Source organism: Protopterus annectens, chromosome 13.part0, assembly GCF_019279795.1.
Source record: "Protopterus annectens isolate FY-2018-M chromosome 13.part0, PAN1.0, whole genome shotgun sequence".
NCBI classification, from domain to species: Eukaryota; Metazoa; Chordata; order Ceratodontiformes; family Protopteridae; genus Protopterus; species Protopterus annectens.
Window position 1 is genome coordinate 767,753,083 of NC_056747.1, and position 17,989 is coordinate 767,771,071.

At 44.6% G+C, this 17,989-nt stretch overlaps 1 protein-coding gene across 1 annotated transcript in view; it reads left to right on the forward strand.

Moving 5' to 3' along the window:
- NSRP1 (nuclear speckle splicing regulatory protein 1) overlaps positions 1-17,989 on the forward strand; it is an 884,562-nt gene that overhangs the window by 796,618 nt on the left and 69,955 nt on the right. The window lies entirely within an intron of this gene.

Consider the following 17,989-nt stretch of genomic DNA (forward strand, 5'->3'; position numbering starts at 1 on the left):
CATCTTCATTAATAATTTTCATCAGTGCATTCCTAATACCAAACTTGTCCAATATAAGGATGATTCCTCCATAATTTGCTATGGTCAATAGCTGCCCAAACTCAAGCAACTAACACAAGATGCTTTCTCTTGTACCGAGTCTTGGATGAATAATCACTTTGCTCTCAATGCATCCAAAACCATGATCTTTACCCCATCTAAAAGCATCTCTATCGATATAAATTCCTTCTCCATAGTCAGTCAGAATAAGGTTCCAATTGAAATAGTCTCACATATAAAACTTTTAGGTATTATTATTGATGAACATTTAAAGTTTGACATTCATATACAAACTAGTATTAAGAAAACACACCAAAAGCTCGGAATGCTGTATCGTCACAGCCGTTATCTCATTCCATCAAAACAGATGCTTTCTATTTCTTACCTCATCCCCTGTCTTTTGTATGGAGTTCCTCTTCTCACCAACCTTCAGTCCTCCCTAAAGTCAAAACTGTCTTCCTGCTACAATAAAATCCCTAAGTTTACTACTGGGACCAAATCCTCCTCCCACCACTGTGATGTGCTCCACTCCTTGAACTGGCTGGAACTCTCCCACTATCTCTCTTACATTCAACTACTAACTGTTCACAAACTCATTTTCAAACCCTCTAACTGCTGTTCCCTCTCCTCCTTACGTACCTTGCATCATCCTGACAGACTACTGAGTCCATTAACCAGAACCTCATCGAAGTATATAAACCCTTACACTCACCTGGGCAATTTCTCCTTTCTCCCTTGCTCATCTATGGAATTCACTCCACCCCCACCCCCACCCCACATTCGAATCACCCAAAACCACTCCGTCTTCAAGACCATGCTCCATTCCCATCTCTCTTCTCACTGGGAATGTTCATGCCCTCACCCCACCTGAACCCCTCTATCATTTCTGCTCCCCCTTCCTTTTTTCTCCTTTCTCAAAACTCAACCTGTGACTCCCTTCATTTAATTTCCAATCCCTCTCCCTTTTTTCCTTTCTCATAACTCAACCTATTCACCTTTCACAGTTCTGCTCTTCTCTAATTCTTCCTCCCTCACCTCATGAAACTTTGAGTGCATAAATGCCTGCTCTCCAAATTATACGTATGTATTGTAAAATACTTCTGTTTTTATTTCATTCAATACTATGTTACAACACCTTCCTCAAATGTTATTATTCTGTCTTCCATATTACTGTGTTGCTCAAATGTTATTATTCTGTTTTCTTTATTACTGTGTTTTCGTAATTTCTGCAAATTGTATTGTACTTGTTAACTTTGTTGATATTAGCTTTGCAATCATTGTATATGGAGCTTTTCTCCCCAGGCCTTCATTGAAAACGGGCTCATTCTGGCCCAATGGACTTTCCCGGTTAACAAACTGCAAATAAATAAATAAAAGTGTTCTAAAAATTAAACCAGGATGGGAGTGAAGAAGGGAGACTTACCAATAGGGATGTTTGCAAGCAGGATTATAGAAAATAGGCAGAAGGAGGTTTGAATTACTGGAGAAAATTAGCAAAGGAACTATGCTATTTGGAACAAATAACTCAGGAGGGAGTGGAATAAGGCTAGGCAGGAGTTTGGACTGCAGGTTATGGAGAATGCCTTCCCTATCAGGGATTGATAACTGAGTACAGACAAAAGAGAAAGGGACAGGGGAGTACTAAATGAAAGACCAGCTCTGTTAGAGTTTTCAGATGAATCTAGGTAAAATATGCTTTAAAATGGATTCATTGCTACGATGTAAAAATTATTGAATTATAATGAGAAAAATCAGTCAGAAAAGTTAAGGAAGATTAGAATAAGAAAATAGAAAGGCCCTTAGGGCTACCCTGTATGCTACAAAGCCCAGAATGTTAAGAAATTTTGCATGAATGTGTTTTCGTAGATATCCAACAGCCATCATCATATGCCTTTTCTGTCTACAGTCACAAAGAAGAGTAAGTTGAAAAAGGGAAAGCTAGGCAAAGATAAAGACTAGCCTTTTAGAATACTACACCTCTGGCACACAAGGAACAAGTAATACAAACATTTCTTTAACCACAGATAAGTTAGACAAAATGTGTAAGGAAATGATCAAACTGAACAGTCCACTCACTGACTGTATTAAGTCCATTGGTAAAAGAATAGAAATCATGGAAGAAGTGCTGAATTGGCATGAATGAGACATCAATGAAAAGAAAAAAACATATGATTAATGAGAAAGTGATTGGAATGAAAGCTGCCAAGATTATTATAATGAAAAATTGATTGAACTGGAGGATAGAGTACAGAGAGACAATTTACATTTTATCAATATACCAGAGGGACATGAAGGAAAGGATTGCTTAATTTTCATGAGAAAACAACTCAATGGTTGGATAGAACTTCAGGAATGTCTGACTGACCTCAGTAAACAGAGTAAGCTTCTAGAAAGTGTCAGGATATTATCTCCCTACATAGTGATGCTACAGGAAATGCATCTTGCTAAAGTTGAACAGCAACAGAGATTGAGAAAGTTACACCACTGAGATTTGGGAGACATAGGAGGGGAGAGGAGTGATTATATTAATTGAGACTGGCTGCCCATTGGTAATAAAGAAAAACAAAATGGGCATAAAGGGTAGATTTTTTTTATGGGAGAGTACTGGATGGGTCATCATGTAGCCCTGGTAAATGTTTATCTCACACCAAAGGAAAGTAAAAATAAATAAAAGAAATCATGAGTGAGATTATAGGGCTTCAACAGGGGAATCTGTTTGATAACAGGGGATTGGAACCTGGTTATAGATATTAAAACTGTAGATAGAGACCCTAGAAGAAGAAAAATGTGACATTGGAGTAGACATATTTAAAGACATATTTACAGGTTTATGGTCTAGTGGGTGCTACAGGAGTGCAGCAAGGAAATAGATATGATACCCATCACTTTAGTAAGTATGGCACAAAAGCCAGACTAGATAGGATATATTTGCCAGTTTTTATTTATTGATTTAACCAATTAATTAATTAACTAACTAATTAATTAATTAATTAATTAATTAATTAATTAATCAATCAATCAATCAATCAATCAATCTATTTATTTATTTATTTATTTATTTATTTTACATTTGGTTACTAGGAAAGTCCGACTGGACACCAGTCATTTTCATGGAGGCCAGGGGAGAAATGTTCCATATTTATGAACAGTGGTTATTATAATAAATGGAGGATACACAAAATTTTAACACAGTAGTTAATATATATATTTTACAATTTAGGGAAAGTGACATGATACAGGAAGATTACAATAAAATACAAATTTCATTCATGGAAACAAATTTCATTCATAGACACTATTATATACAGTTGAATATAAATATTTGATCCATACCTCTCAACCTCTTAGAGCAAGAAATCTGGACAAAGCCATTGATAAAAGTGGGAAAAGGTCGAAAAATATGGACAATGCTTAAATATTGCTCTTACAAACTTAGAAACATGATAGAATAAGAGGTTTTACATTAGCATGAATTTTCTGAATGATATGAAGTGTGAAACTCAAATGTCTGTCATTATTTATTTCACTTCAGTCTTAAATAATTTGCCACTAATTTGCCAGAAAAAACACAATTTTGTGAAAAACTGACCAAATATATGAGGCAAAAATCTGGACATTCTGTGAAAATCTGTACAGTTGAGAGGTATGAAATTTGATCCATGATTGTTGTATACAGCCAGTGACGATTTCAGATCAAATTACAATACTAATAACTGATTTCCTGCTGGGGATTACACTTTGACACTTGAGGTTCCAAAATAGTTGGATAAAGAAGGCAAGATGGAAAAATCAATATGCCATTTCATTACTAAAGAACATATGTGATGCCCTGTCACTGACCCAGTAATCAAGGAGCCTCAGTCCTCACCACTGGCAACAGTGGGAGACGTACACACTGGGAGGATGACAACTACACACACAATAAAGTGCAATTTCACTTAAGAGCACACAGAGACCACAGTCAGTCTGGGGCTGGTTTCCCTCTCTTTCGCCAGATCCCCAATGAGACTCCCCACTGGCACAGCTACAGGTTTGAGATCTTATCTGAGTGGACAAGCCAAGACCTCCTGCATCCCCTCTGTCCAGCCAGTGCTTCGTATCCCTGCTCAAGTAGCTGACACACACACACACACTGTGTGTGTGTGTGTGTGTGTGTGTGTGTGTGTGTGTGTGTGTGTGTGTGTGTGTAAATCAAACCTTACACACACATCTGGGAAAGGCTGGCATAGGTTTACTAGCTATGCCCCCTTCTGCCCAGACTATAAGGTAGTTTTCACTGCCACAAGCTATCTACTTTAAGGCCCTTAGCAAAGGATGTCCAATTTTACTGTGTAATGTTACTATTAATGCGAATGGTAGTTTGACCAAGAGCAAGGCTATTAGGAGTGGCCTGCACAGTGTCACAAGCTTAAATATGTCTACAAATATCAGCCACAATGAAAGGTTTAAATATATTTAATAATAAACACTAAAATAACAAGAAAATACTCCGTAAATAATCACAGTTGCATCAGAGTTCAAAATCACAGGAAATATTTAAAACAACATTGCAGGATAGTCTCAAATTATTAAAGAAAACATCTAGGTTATACTTCGCTATATTCCTAACTGTGTCTTAAGAGAAATTACTGTTCCCTAGACTTACTTACTCATAGCAAGGCAAGACAGAGATGGTGAGTGGGTTTTCCAGCTGATGTTGTCAGGTCAAAGACAAAATACAAAATCCCATGTTTCTTTTTCAGAGAGTTCTTAAATTAATATTTCAAATGTTACTGCTGGGGTAGCTGGCAACATGACATCACATCTTGTCATCTTGACTATCAGTTTACAGGCTTACAACCATTGATTTTATTATCTATCTGCAAAAACACATAGACCTTAGATCTTTTGGCAAATGGTGGAAGTCATAAAATAATTTACATTCCTTTATATTTAAAGACAATACAAAAAACTTCTAGTTCTAGACATTGTCACCTGTTGCACTGAAACTGAAAGATAACATCTGTTTTATTACGTGGTTATAAAATAATTTAATTTCAACTATTTTTTCTGAAGTTTTGCAAGTTAACCTTCTATGTGTCAGTTCCCACTTTTAAAACATATACATTTACACAGTTGCAATAGTTTATATACATTTCTGTTCTGTTTCAGTAGGGTACACTGTGGATACATCTTTAAGCTGAGTTATCTACAGCATATCTCTTCAGCACATGTCTGTACACACCATATTGTATGACATACAGTTCTAATACATTTGTAACACAAGCATATGAAGAGTGTTAATATTCGCAAATGACACGATCACTTACAAAACTCCAGACAGCCATGCTGGCAGTATCTCCCTCTGTCACACTTCTATATAAATCATATTAATATTCACAAGTGACATATAATTATTTACAAAATTCCAGATAGCTAGGCTGACAGTACTTCCTTTTGTGACAGCATATTAAAAGGTAAAGGAAATATTGAAGGGGATATAATAGCCAATTGGGGTAACCTCAGGCAAGCTCTTAGGGAAAATTTGACAAGATGGGCATAGCACATATGTTGAGTATATGAGGGTCATTGCAGCTTTGCAAGCTGAAGAGAATCTGCAGGTGCATGATAAAAGGGAGAAAACAGAGAGGCTGAAGGGCAAAATAGAATAATATGTGCAAGAGGTTTGTGAGCATAAAAGGTCTGATATCCTGTCTCTGTCTGTCTCTTTCCGGGGACTGAGCCGATTTGGTTCTGTTCACCTACCCCCCCCCCATGATAACCCAATGACTCCAATCGCAGATTCTGCAGTCAGAGGGGGTCCATTCATAGGTCCTACAGGGTACTCTTGATAACCTCCTCTTAAAGATTGATACTATTATCAAAGAATTGATCTGAGGTGGATGAGGACAGGATGATGCGTAAGTTCCTGAGGATTTAGATATAAATGGGGGTCCTTCCCTCTCCCCCTGGACCCAGGGAGCCAGGACCAGGCCCTTCCACCCCTCACTTGGTTTCTGCTTCCCCACTTCAACCCTCAGATCCAGTGGTTTTGGACCCGAGCATTCCCCATTGGATTCCTTTGTTGGGGCCGATAGACTGGTTATCTTCAGCACTGACACTGTCCCTCACCTCCTCGACTCTGATAATGCCAGATATTGGGGGGTCCCAGGACTGAGTTGTTGATGCCGACACACACGAGTCGGGATTGACTCTTGAGACTCTCTGTTCCCTTCAGTGCTTTGGCACTAGATAGCTTGGTTCTTGTGTCTTCTTCAGAGCCAGACCATAACTCAAGAGGATGTCTTATCTGGATCCTCAGATCCTAAGAGAACCTCCTTTGGGACTGGCCTTGGCTTCAGCCTTCATGGCATTTGAAAGGGCTGTCTCATTATGTAGAGAAGGGGTATCCAACCTGTCACTCGTCCCTCTGTGACATAGATGACAAACAGGCGGGGTAGTTCATTTAGATGCTTTATTACATAGAAACTCATCAGGATGGATAGCAGCATCAAAATATAAAAGAACTGATTGACAGACAGATGTTACAAACATATATGCTTACACCCCAACAGCTTACTACAAAATGGCAGTCAGGCTCGCACGTGCTAAGTATTTGTACACTTAGCTTCTTAAAGATACATACACTTACATTGATTTACATCCTCCCTCTTAAAAAGATTGCCCTTAGTTGAAAGTAACATTGGAGTTAGACATGCATTACTATAGACATTAGAAACAAACGCAATGTCCATGTCCAAGTTGCCGTGTATCTGTAACATGGTCTGGATGTGCGACTGGATCTGGTAACATAACAATCTAGACTGGGTTTAGCAACAGGGACAGTCTTCTGTGAACAACTCGTATCAGGGACTTCTGGATTTATCATAGGAACAGGAATATTCTCTGGAACTGGAACACTGGACAACTCACTCTGAGATAAAGAGCCTTTCACACAGGCTATGTGCTGTAGTGTAGGCTCGGACACAGCATTAAATGTTTCATATTCCACCCATACTCTACTCCTAGTGATTCCAAAATGTACGATCTCGGCTCTGAGCAAATATTCTTAACTTCAATCCAATCATAACCTTTGGACGTTTGCATCCTTACCGCTTCTCCTTCTCATAATGGATTGAGTGGTTTGCTGGTCTTATCATAGTTGGACTTCTGAGTTAAACACTTCAACAGATGGTTTTCACTGACCTGTTGTTCTTGACTCATGGAACCAACAGTTGACTACTGATTGGTAACGTGGTTCTGGTTTGTCTCGACAGACGTCTCTGGGCAGGTGAACCAAGACGTTTATAAGGAGGAATATTTTCTGAGATTCAAGAGATTCAGGAAAACATCACTATTGTCTCATTTCAACTTCTGTAGTAACTGTTTTGCACTTTGAACTGCACATTCTGCAAAACCAGTTGAGTGCAGATACTCTGGGCTACTTGTGACATGAGTAAAGTCCCACTCTTCGGCAAATCTTTTGAACTTTTGGCTTGTAAACTGTGTGCCATTGTCAGAAATAACTGTGCAGACTACCATGGACTGCAAAGTGACACTTCATCTTAACGATGACAGTAATGGATGCTAGATTAGGAAGTAGGTCAATCTCAAACCAATTTGAATAAGAGATGTTATGTGATCCTATCTCGCCTACATTCTGTACTGATGGGTTCGGAGCCGATCCTCTGCTCCGACTCGGCATGCTATACCATAGAGCGAAGTCTCTTATTGGCTGAGCTATTCAATATCCCAGGATGCACCACCACCAATTCCCCAGATCTCGTTTGCCGCTTACAAGCTAGGACATGGTCTCGAACTTGGCTGAGCTAAGTGCTTTTTCTGAGAGTTTTTTTTCTGTCAGAAATTTCTTTAATCTTAACCCAAAAGCTGTTTTAACAGCTATCGTTGTGTATAATTGTGTTTTTGTGGATATTTTGTGGTAAAATTTTGTGACTGGACAGGGAAAGGTTTCCGTTTAAGTTAGAGGGGCCTTCCCCTCGTTCTTTAGTGAGTCTTCTTGTTGTTTCGGAGAGGTCAAGTACCTGTTTTAGTTAGAGGGTTCTTGGCCCTCCTGTTGGTGTGTTTGTCATTCGTGTAATTTTTCTTGGGCTTTCGCCTCTCTTGTTCAAAAAAAAAAAAAAAATTTTTTTTTTTGTTGTGCAAACCATTTGTACTGAGTTCCATATATAGTGTTTTCTCTGACAAAGTGAATAGTGTCTACAAGCATTATGTCTAAGGAGCATAGACCCTCAGGATTTAAAAAATGTACAAGATGCAACTACAAAATGTCCATCACGGACGATCACTCCTTATGCGTGTACTGTTTAGGCGCCAAACACCTTCAGGAGTCTTGCAGCGTGTGTCACGCTTTTCCTCTCGAGTCCTCCAAGAGAGGAAAAATAAATTGATCTTAAAAGGGCTTATCAAACCCTCCTTCGAAGAGGCCTTATCTTCCTCTTCCTCTCCAGCTAGGAAAAAGAAATAGTCGGCTCCGACCAGCCCGTCGGAACCGACCACTAAGAAATCTAGGCAGGCTTCTCCATCGGCTCCACGGACTTCGGAGCCGAGGGCGGAACGGTCTGCCTCGATGCCTCCAGCCTCGACTCCTCTGGTTTCGGAGCCGATGGCTGGGGCTTCGAGAGGTGGGTCACCTTCATCGGCTCCACTGATTTTGGAGCCGATGAGGGTTGCCGGCTCAGACTCTTCCCCTTCGGCGCCAAAGCCCTCTTTGGCACAGAGGGAAATTGCTATGGAATCTCCCTCGGCACCGATATTGATCAAGTCTAGTTGGAGCCGGTCCCCCAGTCCTTCGGAGCCGATGGAGAAGGCTGCTCGGACCCGGTCAGTCTCCTCCCGATCTTCCAAGATGTCGGATTCAGACATCGACAGGGTGCTCCAAAGGCTGTTTCAGTCTCCTGTATTCCAGAAATTAGTTTCGGCTCCAGCCCAATCGGCTTCGGAGCCGATGGCCCACCCTGTAGTTCTGGTTCCTCCTCCAACAGCCTCGGCACCGTTGGAGCCAGTGCTGGTGGAGCCGATGGAGGTTTTTGGGTCGGCTCCAACCCTTACTCCAACCCCGGCTTTCGGGTCGGAGTTCGGTACACGGACCTCCTCGGTCGGCCTCGGGGGTGACGCTTCGGGACCGATGTTTTCGGTTCCAAGCCTTCCTCTCGGTGCGTCGGCTGCGGGGGTGCCGTCTACTGTTGTGGCCCCGGGGGTTGGCCCTTCCCAGGACTCTAGCGGTCCGGCCTTCAGGGCCATGAGGAGTGCTTTGGCCAAATCTTCTTTGGCTACCTCCACGGTCTCACCGGCACCTTCCCTAGACACGGAGACTGGGTCATTTGTAGTCCCCCTGTCGCTAGACAGCGGAGCCCCGGGGCCTGAGGTCACCCCCAGTGGTGTTCCCCCCCCCTCCTGTGGGTCCCTCTGAAGCTTCTTCGGAGGAACCCCCAAGGAAAAGACTGTGCAAGAGGAAGCACGTCGACTCCCCCGATGAGTCTCTCATGTCGGACACCGATCTTGATGATGCGGAGGGGTCCCCTAAGTCGTCCTCGGATGATGTCTCCTTTGCAGACATCTTGGAAGTCCTCAAACAATGAGGCGGCTGGCATTCCAGACCCCCATCCGCTGACGTCGGTGTTCCTCAAGGTCTTCGGGGCTCAGCCCTCCGCCTCCTGGGTGTCTCCGCCCTTCGACGAGCTCCTAGATTTGATCTGTCGAAGGGCGTGGGAGCATCCAGACTCTGTGGAACCGGTGCCAGCTCGCCCAAATAAATTCTTATCAGCACCCCCAGAGAAGGAGTTTCTGACCAAAGGTGTGGCTGTAGATGCCCTGGTGGTGGCATCTGCTACCCAACAAGATGTAGCAGAGGCTTCGACGTCCGTCCATCCTCCTAATAAGGAGTCTAGGAGCATGGACCGGTACGGGAAGCGCACCCTCAGTTCAGCGGCCTTTACCTTAAGGTCCCTGAACTATTTGACGCACTTCACTAGACTTCAGAGGGATCTGGTCAAGGAGCTTTCAGATACCCTCTTGGGTAACCTACCTGAGCAGCTGGCCCAGACGGTTGGCTCTCAGTTGGCTACTCTGTCATCAATATCAAACTCGTCCATGAGGTTCATTTCGTATGCAGCCGAGGGGGCGAGTAGAGCGGCGGGTACGGGTGTTGCTCTACGGAGGCAAGCCTGGCTCCGCCTTTGTCATTTTGCGGAAGCCTTTAAGTCTTCCTTTGCCGACGCTCCCTTTGATGGGTCCTCTTTGTTTGGACCCAAGGTAAAGGACACATTGACCCGCTGTGAACAAGAAGGTAAGACTTTGACTGCCGTAGGGGCATGGTTTTCCACTCCCTTTCGGCCTTACCCCAAGGCTAAAAGAGGAGGGAAAATGTGGTTCCGTAAATCCCAGAAGTCTTATCCCTCGCAGCAGGACGATCCCCCTTCTAGAGGCAGAGGAGGGGGAAATTTTTCAGGAAGACGCCGTCCCAGAGGTGGCAGAGGCCCCCGCAACACTGGAGACCGCGAGTCCTTTCGTGGCTCTTCAACCTTCCACAATCCCTGAAGGATTGCCCGATTGTGCAGCTCCGGAGCCAGTCGGGGGTCATTTTTCAAGGCACCTAAAGGCCTGGGAGAGTATCACTCGGGACCGATGGGTGCTCCGAATCATCGCCGGAGGTTACGTCATCCCCTTTTCGCATCCCCCCCCCCGCCATCCAGGAAAATCCCGGACCCGCCACCCAGCCAACGGGATATTGCAGCCATCGAAATTTCAAAGCTGCTTCAAAAAGGAGTCATCCAACCAGTCCTTGTAGACCAGACCGGATTAGGGACTTACTCAAAATTCTTTTTGGTGCCAAAAAAGACCGAGGACTTGAGGCCCATTTTGGATCTCAGCAACCTAAATCAATCAGTCAAGAAGTCCAAGTTCCGGATGGTCACCTTACAATCCATTCTCCCGCTATTGGAGAAAGGTGTTTGGATGTGCTCCATAGATCTCAAGGACGCCTATTATTACATTCTGGTAGATCAGGCGTCCAGGAGACATTTGCGCTTCAGCCTGGGAGACAGTCATTTCCAGTTCTGCGCACTGCCCTTTGGTCTCACCACAGCCCCCAGGGTGTTCACCAAATGTTTGGCGGTGGTGACTGCTCACCTGAGGAGTCTAGGATTCCAGGTGTTTCCGTATCTAGACGACTGGCTCCTAACTGCCACCAAAAGGCATCTACTATTACAGAACCTAGCAGCCACTATATCTCTAGGCACCTCCCCAGGAATCACCTTCAATTGGGCAAAGTCAGTGTTGCTGCCATCTCAGCGCATTCGGTTTATCGGGGTAGAGATAAACTCAAAGCAAATGCGGGTCTATCTTCCTACGGAGAGAATAGAAACATTACAATCTCAGGTCCGAGCGTTGATCCTCAAACGCCGAGCCCCAGCAAGGATGGTCCTACAACTGTTGGGTTCCATGTCGGCTACCGTTCTCCTGGTCCCCTTAGCAAGATTGCACATGAGGATTCTCCAGTGGCTCCTGTCGGTCCAGTGGTCGTATCAGGAACTTCCTCTCAGTCACCACATTATAATCACGGAGACATGCAAACAGGACCTCCGTTGGTGGCTTCTCTCCTCCAACCTGGATCAGGGGCGACCTTTCGTTCCTCCCCCTCCAGTGGCCACTTTGACTACAGACGCCTCCCAGACGGGGTGGGGGGGACATTACCTAGGCAGGTCAGTCCAAGGCAAGTGGCACCCCGACGAGAGTTCCCTACACATCAGCATACTGGAAATGAGGGCGGTGCTTCTATCGCTTCAAGCACTACACAGCTTCCTCCCCCGGGGTATGATTGCCGTTCAGTCCGACAACATGTCATTAGTTTGGTACCTGAACAAGCAGGGAGGGACCAGGTCCTACCCTCTTTGCAGAGAGGCCATGAAAGTATGGAATTGGGCTGTTGCAACCAACCGTTTCTTGGTAGCAACACACATTCCGGGGAGATCTAATGTGATAGCCGACAGACTGAGCAGAACCATTCTCTCCCCGCACGAGTGGTCTCTGAACGACAGAGTAGCATCTCAGATCTTCAGAAGATGAGGAACTCCTTGTTGCGACCTCTTTGCAACTCCACTCAACACAAAATGTCTACAGTTCTTTTCTCTCACCCCGGTTCCGGGGGGATTTACCAAGGACGCCCTAGTCCAAACTTGGCCCACCGGCTTATTGTACGCCTTTCCTCCGGTTCCCCTTCTTCCCAGGGTGATCCAGAAAGCGATTCACTTGCAGTGCAAGATGATTTTAGTTGCCCCATACTGGCCTCATCAAGTCTGGCTGCCATTTCTTCGGAAATACGCACTGGACGGTCCATGGTTCCTGGACCAGGTTCCAGATCTCTTGATTCACCAGTCGGGACAGCTTCACCCATCCCTTCACTCACTGAAGTTAACAGCTTGGCTCCTCCACTTCCGACTATAGTCAGGAACCAGGTTTTGGATTCAGAAGTTATACATATCTTGTCCTCCGCCCACAAAAATTCTACTAAGAAGATGTATAATAGTAAATGGAAGAGATTCGCTATTTAGGCCCAACTCCGGGGATTAGATCCCATTACTACCCCGGTGGCTGAAGTTTTAAAATTTTTAGCTTCCTTATTCAATCAAGGTGCTTCGGTCTCCACCTTTAAGGTTCAATTAGCAGCTATTTCTAATTTTCATGAAAGTATAGACCCACCTTTGATGAGCAATAAGTTGTGTAAAGCCTTCATGAAAGGTGCTGGGCTGCTACGTCCTCCAATTTCTCATCCTGCTCCACCATGGGATCTTAATTTCGTATTAGGTGCTTTGACCTCTTCCCCCTTCGAACCGGCAGCAACTTCTGACTTGAAATTTCTTTCCTGGAAGACTGCTTTCTTGGTGGCAATTACATCAGCCAGAAGAGTTTCGGAACTTCAAGCCCTATGTGTCAAACCGCCGTACCTGATTTTTCACAAGGATAGAGTATCCCTTAGGCCTAATCCATCTTTTGTTCCCAAAGTTTGTTCTAGTTTCTGTCTTCAACAGTCTTTGGAACTTCCAGTTTTCTTCCCCAACTACTCAGACAGAGCAGAATATATCTTCCATTCATTGGATGTTCACAGACAGTTGCGTTTCTACTTAGATAGGACGCACCAAACATGGAAAACAGATCAGTTGTTTGTGTCCTTTTCAGACAATAAATTGGGCAAAGCCATCACGAAGGTCACTATTGCCAAGTGGATTAGAGACTGTATCAGTCATATTTATTTTCTTTCTAATAGACAGCTTACAACCACTGTGAAAGCTCATTCTACAAGGGCTATGGCTACTTCAACAGCCTTTCATTCCAAACTTGCCATTAGTGACATTTGTGCTGCGGCTACCTGGTCCTCTCCTCACACCTTTATTTCTCATTACAAATTGGATGTGACATCCCGGGGGTGAGCTTCCTTCAGTTCCACAGTTCTCAGGAGTGTTTTCCAGTGAGCCACCCAGGAATCAGGTGCTAGGGACGCTGTCCCATCAGTACAGAATGTAGGCGAGATAGGATCACATAACATCTTTTAGTTATGTACTTACCATATCTTTAGATGTTTGGGATCCATCTCGCCTACATTCCTAATACCCTCTCTCCGTCCCCCTGCCTTGGAGATCAGAAGAGACCGGGCGGTTCGAGTTCGACCGTTTCATCTTGAAACATCTGGCAACGTTATATCAGCAGTGCATGTGTGTTTGCATGTGTGCGGACAAACTAGATCTGGGGAATTGGTGGTGGTGCATCCTGGGATATTGAATAGCTCAGCCAATAAGAGACTTTGCTCTATAGTATAGCGTGCCGAGTCGGAGCCGAGGATCGGCTCCGAACCCATCAGTACAGAATGTAGGCAAGATGGATCCCAAACATCTAAAGTTATGGTAAGTACATAACTAAAAGTTTACTAACACCAAATAATGTTGACCATTCCATTCAAAAATGTCAGTAGCTACTGTCGACCAAGGTAGTTCAGGAATCTGGTTTAGATGATGTGGTTATTTCTGTTGATGTGACTTAGTACTATTACACACAGAACAAGATAGTAGCACTTTATCAATATCTTGTGATGTAGAATGCCAACATACTACACCTCTAGCCCTTATTTTGGTAGAATCTGCTCCTGGGGGACCACGATACAAGATAGTAATGTACTGTTGTTGCAAGGACTTTGGAACAATTACTTTTGAACCTTTCAAAATGATACCATTGTCGGACAAAAATCTCATCTCTGTATGGAAAATAAGGTCGAACTTCTTGAGGTAAACTAGATTGCTTTGACAGCCATCCTTGTTGAGTAAAGTGGTTGAGCCTCTGTAAATCTGGATCTGTGGCTGTTTGATCTCTCAGCTCATCAAGATGTGTGGAAGAAAAATTTCTCACTTCCATGACTTCATAATCAAGGTTCTCATTCTCATACTGTTTAGTGTTGTTTGTGGGCAATCTGCACAGTGTATCAGCAAGTTAAAGAAGTTTGCCTTTCTTGTAGATGAGAGTGAAATTACACTTTTGCATTCTCAACATCATACCTTGCAATCTGGCTGGAGCTGTATGCATAGTCTTTCCCAAAATAGTGACTAGAGGTTGGTGGTCTGTTTAGATCTGGATAGGTCTATCATAAACTTAATCATGGAACTTTGAACAAGCAAACACAATTGCCAAAAGCTCTTTCTTGATCTAAGCATACTGCATTTCAGTTTGGATAAGAGTTCTTGATGCACAGGCAATAGGTTGACCTCTTGAAGAATGACTGCACCTAGATCATATCTCAAAGCATCACATGAAAGAGTGGCTGGCTTGTGAATATCATAGTATCTGAGAGCTGGTGGACTGGCAATTCTCTGTTTCAGGACATCAAATGCTCTTTGGTGCTGTTCTAACCAAAATCAGGATACAGTAAACTCTCAGTTTTCGGAACTCAAGCAACCAGCACTCTTAAGCAACCAACAAAAAAAAAAAAATCGAAGAAATACTGTATAATTTTTTTATGTGTTGCACTTTGTTTTCCCCCCACAGAAACATACTTTATGTTTTTGGAGTTTTAAAAAGGAAGAAAAAAATAAATTCCCTCTCTCCCCAACCTGAGAACAAGTCAAACCAAACAAATAGTATAGGGTACAGTATTACTCGGGCCTGTTTTTAATAGTAACTCTCAAGCAACCAGAAACTACAGATGTAATGTGATCCTATCTTGCCTACATTCATTACTGACGGGTTCGGAGCCGAGAGTCGGCTCAGACTCGGCCACTATAACTAGCACGAAGTCTCTCATTGGCTGGGCTAACCCTGTATCCCAGGATGCATCATGCCCAAACCCCCAGATCTCGTTTGCCGCTCCTAGAGTAACGACGTGGTCTCGACTTGGCTGTGGCTAAGTACCCTCTCTTTTGTTTTTTGAACTATAGCTTCGAGTTGTTATACCGAAAAAAGCTATTCTAATAGCTACGTTGTCTTTTTTATCCATTGTTGTGACTGATTGTGTTTGTTGTGGTAATTCTTCTGTTTGGCGGGCTAGGCCCGTTTTAGTTAGAGGGCCTTTGCCCTATCTTGTGTTGTTACTGTTCGGGCATTTAAATTAGAGCCCTTTCCTCCCTCCCTACCTTGTGTTGCTGAGTGTGCTTGTGCTTATTGGGCAAATTTGAAGTATTGTTGCTGTTTGTGGATTGTGTTTTTTATGTCGGGCAAGGAACCTAAAGAACATAAGCCATCTGGCTTTAAAAAATGCGCCAAATGTGCATACAACATGTCGCTGACTGATGGCCACGCCATCTGTGTTTATTGTCTCGGTGCCATACACTTGCAGGAATCCTGCAGTGTGTATCATGCTTTCTCTGCCAGGGTTTTACAGGAGAGAAAAAATAAACTTATCCTCAAGGGTTTGATTAAACCCTCCTTTGAGGAAACCTTGGTGTCCTCTCCTCCCTCTGAAAATCCAGATCCAAGTCTAGAATGAAGTCTCCGGCTCCAGCTAGTGCGTTGGAGCCTCCGGAGAAAAGGTCAAAATCTACATCTCCTTCCTCGGCTCCACTGGTCTTGGAGCCGAAGGAAGCACGGTCCAAGGCTATGTCTTCTTCCTCGGCTCCATTGGTCTCGGAGCCACAGGAAGTGTTGTCTGTTGCGGGGTCGGCTTCTTTGACTCCACAGTCGTCAGCGCCAAAGGAAGTTGTGGTTCTCGAACCTGCTTCAGCTCCAATCCTTTTGGAGCCGATTCGGAGCCGTTCCCCAGTCTTGTCTCGGTTCCGACTGAGAAGGGTTCTCGACCCCCGTCTGTCTCCTCCAAGTCCTCCAGGCTCTCGGATTCGGATGTCGATAGGGTGGTCCAGAGGCTCCTCCAGTCGCCAGTGTTAACTAAATTATTTTCGGCTCCAGCCCAGTTGGCTCCGGAGCCAGTTACTATATCGGTTCCATTTCTTCCTCCTCCGACAACTTCAGTGTCGTCGGAGCCGGAGTCTGCCGAATCGAGTGAAGTCCCTGGGTCAGCTCCGAAACCTCCTGCGAGTCTTTCGGATCCGACATTGGCTCCAACCTTTTCCATTCCTTCTACAGGTTTCAGTACTCAGGTGTCCTCAGTCGAACCCGAGGGGGATACATCGGGGCTTCAGACTGCGGCTCTGAGTCTCCCTCTTGGTGCTTCGGCTAGGGGTACCCCGACTCCAGTCATGGTCTCGGAGGCAGGTTTTTCATCCAATTCTGGTGGACCTGCCTTTGAGGCTATGAGGAGCGCGCTGGCCAAGTCCATAGTCACTTCACCTGAATCAGCAATTCCTTCCCTAGATGCTGCGACTAGACCTTCTGGTGCCCCCCTATCTCTGGACAGCAGGGCTCCTAGGCCTGAGGATACCTCCATGTGTGGTCCCCTACTTTCTGAGGGCCCTTCAGAGTCTATGCCTGAAGAGCCTCCCAGGAAAAAGTTGTTTAAGAGGAAGCACGTAGACTCCCCAGATGAGTCTGTCACCTCGGACACTGACCTCGATGATGCAGAAGGGTCCCTGAAGTCGTCTTCGGATGATGTCTCGTTCTCTGATATCCTGGAGATCTTGAGACAGCGGGATGACTGACCATCCAAAAACCCTTCTGAGGAGGAGTCGGTCTTCCTCAAGGCCTTCGGAGCCAAGCCTTCTGCCTCCTGGGTGTCTCCACCCTTCGATGAATTATTGGATCTTATTTGTCAAAGGATGTGGGAACACTCTGACTCTGTGGAGCCATTTCCTAGCCGCCCCAATAAATTTTTATCTGCATCTCCTGGAAAAGAATTTTTGACCAAGGGAGTACCTATGGATGCTATGGTGGTGGTGTCTGCCACCCAGCAGGACGTGGCAGAGGCTTCTACTTCCATCCATCCTCCTAATAAGGAGTCTGGGAGTATGGATAGGTATGGGAAGCGTACCCTGTCTTCAGCGACCTTTACATTGCGGTCGCTGAATTACTTGTATCATTTTACGCGGCTCCAAAGGGATCTCATAAAGGAGTTGGGAGATACCCTGTCGGGTAACTTGCCTGAGGCATTGGCCCAGCCTGTTAACGCCCAGCTGTCTACCCTTTCTTCCATCGTCAACTCGTCCATGAGGCTCATATCTTATGCAGCCGAAGGGGCGGGTAGAGCAGCAAGTTTGGGCGTAGCCCTTAGGAGGCACGCTTGGATGCGTTTGTGTCATTTTGCGGAGGCTTTCAAGTCTTCTTTCACGGACGCTGCATTCGACAGGTCCTCCCTTTCTGGACCCAAAGTGAAAGACACCCTCACTAGATGTGAGCAGGAGGGTAAGACTTTGTCTGCCGTTGGGGCCCATTTTTCGCTTCCCACTAGACCTTATCCCAAGGCTCAGAGGGGAGGGAAAATGTGGTTCAGAAAGTCTCAAAAGTCTTCCCCTGCCCATCAAAGTGACCCCTCCTCCAGGGGCAGAGGAGGGGGGAATTTTAATGGAAGGCGTCGCCCTAG